The sequence below is a fragment of the Pinus tabuliformis genome, chromosome 6, assembly GCF_031772625.1.
Source record: "Pinus tabuliformis cultivar Carrire ecotype Pingquan chromosome 6, CPIR1, whole genome shotgun sequence".
In the NCBI taxonomy this organism is placed as follows: domain Eukaryota; kingdom Viridiplantae; phylum Streptophyta; class Pinopsida; order Pinales; family Pinaceae; genus Pinus; species Pinus tabuliformis.
Window position 1 is genome coordinate 1,125,824,174 of NC_142292.1, and position 8,303 is coordinate 1,125,832,476.

At 46.1% G+C, this 8,303-nt stretch overlaps 1 pseudogene; it reads left to right on the top strand.

Annotated features, from left to right (window-relative positions):
* Positions 1-1,164: 1,164 nt before the first annotated feature.
* On the top strand, positions 1,165-2,973 carry LOC149262837 (18S ribosomal RNA; annotated as a pseudogene).
* The last annotated feature ends 5,330 nt before the right edge of the window (positions 2,974-8,303 follow it).

The following is an 8,303-nucleotide window of genomic DNA, read 5'->3' on the forward strand; positions in this document are numbered from 1 at the left end:
TCCCTTGAATTTGTGTCGAGGTTTCCACAGGCAATCATTTGATCAAGGTCCACTATTGCTGTTGTCTGGGTGGACTCCTAGGTGGCATCGGTGCGGGGCGGGGAGGTTTGTATGGCCTCTCTATGATAGGATTTGCGGTCGGTCTTCCTCTTTTTATTTCCTTCCTTTTCCTTCACATCAAGGCTACCGCAGGCGATCGGGAGATCGAGGTCCATCGTTGCTGCTATCCAGGTGGATTCCTAGGTGGCCTTGGTGCGGGGAGGGTCGGGGGGCAGCATTGCTAAGAGAGGTTGTGGGCTCGGTTGGTCCTATTTTACTCCTTTCATTTCCTTTGCATTGAGGCTACTGTAGGCGATCATGCGATCAAGGTCCATCATTGTTGTTGTCCAGGTGGACTCCTAGGTGGCCTCTGTGCGGGGAGGGGAGGGTTGGGGGGGATTTCTGAGGGAGGTTGCAGGCTTGGTTTGTCTTTCATTATTTCCTTCCCTTGCCTTTGTGTCGAGGCTACCACAGGTGATCATCTGATCGAGGTCCATTGTTTCTGCTGTCTGAGTGGACTCCTAGGTGGCATCGATGTGTGGTGAGGAGGTTTGTATGGCCTCTCTATGATAGGATTTGTGGTCAGTTTTCCTCTTTTTATTTCCTTCCTTTTCCTTCACATCGAGGCTACCACAGGCGGTCAGGAGATCGAGGTCCATCGTTGTTGTTGTCCGAGTGGATTCCTAGGTGGCCTCAATGCGGGGAGAGGAGGGTTGGGGCTCATTTATAATATAGAGGTTGTGTGGTTGGTCATTCTCCATTTATTTCCCTTGCATCGAGGCTCCCACAGGTGATCGAGAGATTGAGGTCCACCATTGCTGCTATCTAGGTGGACTCCTAGGTGGCCTCGATGCAGGGCATGGAGGATTTTGGAGGCATTTCTAAGGGACTGGCTGAGTGATCACTCATTTTCTTGTTGGTTGGGGTGTAGTTGCAAACTCCGGAGTGGCCTTGGTGCATTGTCGCTCGGTAGGTCTGCCCATTTGTTCGCCATGTCCTTGGCATGTTGCGTGTGTAAGGCATAAAAGTCTTACATGATATTTTGACATCTCTTTGACTTGATGGGTGTTGAGGTTGGCTCTTGGTAAGGGAGTGCCCAGAATGCCCTTCGAAGTGGGAGGGTGCTACCTGGTTGATCCTGCTAGTAGTCATACACTTGTCTTAAATATTAAGCCATGCATGTCTAAGTATGAACTAATTCAGACTGTGAAACTGCGGATGGATCATTAAATCAGTTATAGTTTTCTTGATGGTACCATACTACTTGGATAACCGTAGTAATTCTAAAGCTAATACGTGCACCAAGTCCCAACTCTTTGGAAGGGATGCATTTTTAGATAAAAGGCCAGCGTGGGCTTGCCTACTTCTCGAGTGAATCATGATAACTCGAAAGATCGCATAGCCCTTGTGTTGGCGATGCTTCATTCAAATTTCTACCCTATCAACTTTCAATAGTAGGATATAGGCCCACCATGGTGGTGATGGGTGACGGAGAATTAAGGTTTGATTCCAAAGAGGGAGCCTGAGTAATGGCTATGACATCCAAGGAAGGCAGCAGGTGTGCAAATTACCCAATCCTGACATGGGGAGGTAGTGACATTAAATAATAATATTGGGCTCATTGAGTCTGGTAATTGGAATGAGTATAATCTAAATCCCTTAATGAGGATCCATTAGAGGGAAAGTCTGGTGCCAACCATGGTAATTTCAGCTCCAATAATGTATATTTAAGTTGTTTCAATTAAAAAGCTCGTAGTTGGATCTTGGGTTGTAAAGGTCGGTCCACCTACTTGGTGTGCACCTGCCCTTCCATCCTTTTTATCAATGTCATGCTCCTGGCCTTAATTGGCTGGGTCGTGGCTTTGGCATTGTTACTTTGAAAAAATTAGAGTGCTCGAAGAAATCTTATGCTCTGAATACATTAGCATGGAATAACGTGATAGGAGTCTGGTCCTATTTTGTTGGCCTTCGGGACCGTAGTAATGATTAATAGGGACTATCGGTGGCATTCGTATTTAATTGTCATAGGTGAAATTATTGGATTTATGAAAGATGGACCATTTATAAAGCATTTTCCAAGGATGTTTTCATTAATCAAGAATGAAAGTAGGGGGCTTGAATACGATCAGATACCATCCTAGTCTCAACCATAAACAATGCCAACCAGGGATTAGCGGATGTTACTCTAAGGACTCCACTAGCACCTTCTGAGAAATCAGAGTGTTTGGGTTCCAGGGGGAGTATGGTCGCAAGGCTAAAGCTTAAAGGAATTAATGGAAGGGCAGTATCAGGAGTGGAGCCTATGGCTTAATTTGACTCAACACGGGGAAACCTACCAGGTCTAGACATAGTAAGGATTGATAGATTGAGAGATCTGTCTTGATTCTATGGGTGGTGGTGCATGGCTGTTCTTAGTTGGTGGAGCGATTTATCTGGTTAATTCCAATAATGAAAAAGACCTCAGCCTGGTAACTAGCTACATGGAGGTTCCCCTTCATGGCGAACTTCTTAGAGGGACTATGGCCGTTTAAGCTATGGAAGTTTGAGGAAATAATAGGTTTGTGATGCCCTTAGATGTTTTGGGTTGCATGCACACTACACTAATGTAACCAATGAGTTTTTCTTCCTGGTTCGAGAGGATCGGGAAATCTTCTCAAATTTCATCATGATGGGGATAGACCATTGCAATTATTGGTCTTCAATGAGGAATTTTTAGTAAGCGCGTGTCATCAACTCGTGTTGATTACATCCTTGCCCTTTGTACACATCGCCCATCCCTCCTATCGATTCAATGATCTGGTGAAGTGTTCAGATTGTGTCGAAAATGGTGGTTCACCTCCATCGACGTCATGAGAAGTTCATTGAACCTTATCATTTAGAGGAAGGAGAAGTCGTAACAAGTTTACCGTAGGTGAACGTGTGGTAGGATCATTGATAGTAGGGGTTTTCTTTTTTGGTTTGGGTTGGTTGGGTTTAGATTGCAATGTGGGACTGTGTGGTGTGTCTCTGGGGGAGTAGGCTTAGTGTTTGACGGGAACATTGTTGGTTGCTTGTCTTGAGGTAACACTTGCTTTTTCATGTGCCTGCTTATAAGCCATGCTTGTGAGCTGTCCCACCCATCCTTTGTTTTTCTTTCCCCCAATGTGTTTCCGTATGGGGTTCAAAAGATTGTTTCTTGGGGGCCCTTCCGACAATCCATTTGGCCGGGCATGGTTGTTGTAGTTGAGGTGCTTGGGAAATACGATGGATAAATTTAAACTCATTCGTAGCAGGGTGCTCAGTCTTTTGTTCATTGCAAGGCATGGCCAAGGGTGTAGGCCTCCATAGTTGGTTCTCTCGAAAAGGCGACGGTGGTTGATGTGTTGCTTGGGTGAGCTTTTTCGCTGGTGGTTGGGTCGAGGGAGTGGTTGCACACGCGCCTGGTAGCTCAAACCTTCCATGAGGGGAAATTGTCAAGGTGGGGTCAGTATGGGATGGATGAAGAGTGGTTCAACCTGTTGGGCTAGCCACCCTAGTCCTCCCGACCGTTCCTCGACATGCCATCATGGAAGGGTTGGGTTTCCAGCGAATTAAAAACCCTTCCCTTGGTTTGACCTCCATCAAGATCACAATTTTCCCTGCCAATGGGCATGAGGGTGGAAATCTTATCTCGCGCCTTTGCTGTCGAGGGAATTCATCATCCTCTTGTGAGCCACTCCCCTTCTAAGGGAAAAAGAAGTAGCGGGTTGTGTCTTTGTTCCTCCCTTTGGATTGTGGGTTTTTTGTGGGACTTGGTCATTTCTTTGTTTCGTGGTGTGCACTTTGTGGACGTCCCTCTCTTTAGTGGCCTTGCACCATCGATGTATTTGTGGCCCATGGCTTTCTCCAGCATTGAGTGTCGGCCCGTGACAACTCCACTTTAGAGTTTGATTCTTGACCCCAATTGACTCTCTCGTTGGAAAGGTTGTTGGGTGTTTTGTACATGGAGGGGTGCAATAGAGGGGTGGGTTTGTTATTAGTTGTCTATTTTTTGTTTGAAGCCTTGTGTCTAGTTGGCGGGTTGTTTACTTCTCAGTAACGTGCTCCAGACACTAGTCTCATCGCGACGCTTGTATTTTCTAGTGGTCAAGTTTAGGTTGTGATTTGTTTGCTTCGTTGTTTGATTGTTGTTTGTTATTTTGTAAGCTAGAAAGGGTGTTGTGCCATAATGTATGTGGGAAGGTGTGAAGAGGTGGGATGCTTTTTGATTGGGTTGCTTGTTTGATTTCTTTTTGGTTAGCGGACATCTACTTGGTGTGCTGTTGAGATTCTCTCTTTTCTTGGGATCTTTGTTTCTTTGGTGTTGTTTTCTTCCCTTCTTCCTTTTGCCCTTAGCTTTATGGAGAAGAGGTGGGATTGTTGTGGATTGGTGTTCGGGAATGATGAAAAGCAATGCGAGTTCCCGGGGTGGCCACCCTAGTCCTTCTCGATCGCCGTCCCCTGCAGTTCCACCCTTTTTGTGAAGCCACGGGGTTTGGGAAGCTTGTTCTCTGTTTGAGCCTCCCCTTGTGCTCTGATAGCCATGTGTTGATATCTCTTGCTTTCAGGTTTTTTTCTTCCCTTCTTGCTTTTGGCCCCTAGCTTTATGGAGAAAAGGTGGGATTGTTGTGGATTGGTTTTTAGGAAGGATGAAAAGCAGTGCGAGTTCCGTGGGTGGCCACCCTAGTCCTTCTTGATCGTCGTCCCCTACAATTCCCCCCTTTTTGTGAAGGCATGTGGTTGGGGAAGCTTGTTCTCTGTTTGAGTCTCCCCTTGTGAGCGGGTAGACACGTTTGATATCTCTCCTTCTTTCATGTTTTTTTCTTCCCTTCTTCCTTTTGGCCCCTATCTTTACCAAGAAAAGGCGTGATTATTGTGGATTGGTGTTCAGGAAGGATGAAAAGTAGTGCGAGCTCCAGGGATGGCCACCCGAGTCCTTCTCGATCATCGTCCCCTACAGTTCCCCCGTTTTTGTGAAGGCATGGGTTTGGGGAAGATTTTTCTCTGTTTGAAGCCTCCCCTTGTGAGTATCCCTTTCTTTCAAGTTGTTTTCTTCCATTCTTCCTTCTGGCCCCTAGCCTTACAGAGAAAAGGTGGGATTGTTGTGGATTGGTGTTCGAGAAGGACGAAACACAGTGTGAGCTCCTAGGGTGGCCACCCTGGTCCTTCTCCATCGTCATCCCCTTCAATTCCCCCCTTTTTGCGAAGGCACGGGGCTTGGGAGGCTTGTGTTTTGTTTGAGCCTCCCCTTGTGAGCCGGTAGCCACACAGATGCTTCAGATTTTTCCATAGGAGGGTTTCTTATGCAGGATGGGCATTCGGTGGTGTACGAGAATTAGAAGTTGCAGGATAGAGAATGGAGGTATCTAGTCCATGAGAAGGAGATGACTACAATCATTCACTATCTTCATATGTGGAGGCATTACCTGATTGGGAAGTCATTTGTTGTCAAGACAGACAACGTTGCATCACAACTGAAACTTTCTGCAAAGCAAGCTCGTTGGCAGGACTTATCTGTAGAGTTTGACATGAATTGTGAGTATAGACCGGGAAGACAAAATGCGGTAGCTGATGCCATTAGCAAGAAGGGACAACTTGTAGCTCTGGAAGGAGAAAACTGGGCAGCTAGGAGTAGGAGTCGAATTCAGATGTCAGAAGAGATGCAGAATAATCTCAAGGAAAGTGTTAAGACCGATACTCATGCGTAGAATATAGTGAAGCAGATAAAAGAGGGGAAGACATGAAAGTTCTTTCTACGAGATGGATTCTTGTTCTTTGGAAACCGACTCGATATTCCAAAGTAATCTGGGCTTAGGAGGCACCTTTTGAAGGAGTGCCATGACTCACTATGGGTTGGCCACCCAGGGAAACATTGTTCTTTGGTATTATTGGAGAGTGGATTCTTTTGGGAAAAGATGCGGGAGGATGTAGAGGAGTATGTACATATGTGCATCATTTGTCAGCAGGATAAATCAGATAATCAGAGGCAAGGAGGTTTGTTGCAGCCTTCACCGATTCCTGAGAGACCATGGATGAGTGTCTTGATGGAATTCATCACTTAGTTGCCATAAGTTCAGGGGTATAATGGGATAATGGTCGTGGTTGATAATTTTTCCAAGTATGTTGTCTTTGTTCCAACAAATATACCTTGTGGAGGCGAGCAAATTGCAGAGTTGTTCTGCAAGAACATAGTGAAGTATTTGGGGATGCCATTAAGCATCATGTCAGACTGAGATCCATGATTTACAGGCAGATTTTGGACCACATTATTCAAGTTAGTGGGGATAGAGTTGTTGATGAGTTTGAGTTACCATCCACAGATAGATGGATAGACCAAGAGGATCAATGCACTACTGGAGGATTACTTGAGACATTATGTGACAGTTGATCAAAAGAATTGGCTTGAACTCTTGGATGTTGCTCAGTTTAGATACAACATACAAAAGAGTTCTACAACGAGGTACAGTCCATTTGAGTTTGTGAATGGACAGATGCCAGTCACACTACATACCGTAGTGATAGGAGGTTTGTTGAGGAGTCCTCATGCAAAGAATTTCATGAAGGCTTGGGATGAGACCTTGGAGCTGGCATGGTTGCTCTTGCATGAAGCTACAAGGAGAATGAAGAAATGGGTAGATAAGGGAAGACAGGATGTACACTTCAGTGTGGGAGTTATGGTTTTCTCAGGATTACCAGAGAGTAGTTTCAGCCACCTAACGGGACTACGAGCAAACTGACATGGAAGTATGAGGGACCATTCCGAGTGAAGAAGAGAGTGGGGGAAGTTGCTTATGAGCTGGAGCTTCCACACCATATGCACATGAAGCATCCAGTTTTTCATATGAGTCAGTTGAAGAGATGCAGGCTAGATGCTGATCATCCATAAAGAGTTGAACCACCGAGAGGACTAGCCATGATTGTGGACAAGATGAATCTAGAGTTGGAAAATATTCTGAGTTTCCAAACTATAAGGATTGGTTGCCACATGAAACGAGAATTTCTTGCGAGATGGAAGAATGCACCGGAGGAAGAAAGTTGAGAAATGGAGGACTCATTTTGGATATGGAAGTGGAAGATTGCGAAGTATGACAGGAAGCTACTGAGGAGAGCTAGATTGTCGAGGGCGATAATGCTTTCGGGTGGGGGAGAATGTAATGCCTTGTGGCTGGCAAGTCACCCATGAGCACCCACAGATCAATGAAAGTAATGCGCAAGGTAGAAAGGTGACCAAAGGGTGAGACATCTCATGTGGACAAAGTTTGTTGCCTCACTTATACATGGGTGAGTTGGAGACTTGCACCGTGGGCCGACCAAGCAATGTTGTGAAATGGGTGAGTGATGGTGGGACAGTCCCGTGTGATGGGAGGGCCGACCAACATTCGAATGAGTTTTCATAACCAAGCATGAGTCAGCTGGGCAAGATGAACGAGTCAGCTAGGTGGCACGACTCGCCCACCCGCCATATGAATAGTTGGTGCGGTTGGGGAGACAAAGCATTCGATCATTCAAACACATTCACACATCAATGAACTCGTGGAGAGCGTGGAGCAATTGCAGTGAGGGTACAGATAACCACAGGTTATGTGCCCGCTCATCAGGTAGGCGGACACAGACTTCACACAAAGATTTGGTGATCGGGTGGCACAGGTCATGGGCTACACGAAGGCGCCCGCCCGTCGATTGTGTATGTGGGTGGAGGGCCGCACGAAGGTGCTCGATCGCCAGTTGGTAACTTGGGTGGAGGGTTGCATGAAGGCGTCCGCCCAACATTTGACACGAGCTTGGGTGAGGAGTTTGGGTGGAGGGCCACATGAGGGCATGCCCACCCAACTCGGGCAAGAAGTTTGTTGGTCAAACGGTGAAGTGTGGTGGTGCGACCACCGTCCAAGGCGTCCACAAGGTGGGTGCTCGACACAGGTAAAATGCAGGTGGAGCTTTGCTCCCGGTCATTTGTAAATTCTTGAATTACATAATAAAAGATTATTATTGCATATGAATGGTGTACTCTTTGTTGTTTTATGCATGTCTATGATGATGTTATAATGTTAATGGATTCCACACATTAATATTGTTAATGAAAGATGATGAATGTTAGGCATAGTTCGCAAAGTAACTTAACAATGGAACATGTTAGCTACTTAGGCCGTGCTGCACCCTTGCCAATTAACAAAAAAAGAATTGGGGGCATGACAGTTATGGTTGTGTGGGCACCCATGTAAATTTGTTTGGGCAGTTCGTTTGAGGGCGTCCGTGTCAACTTGTTTGGG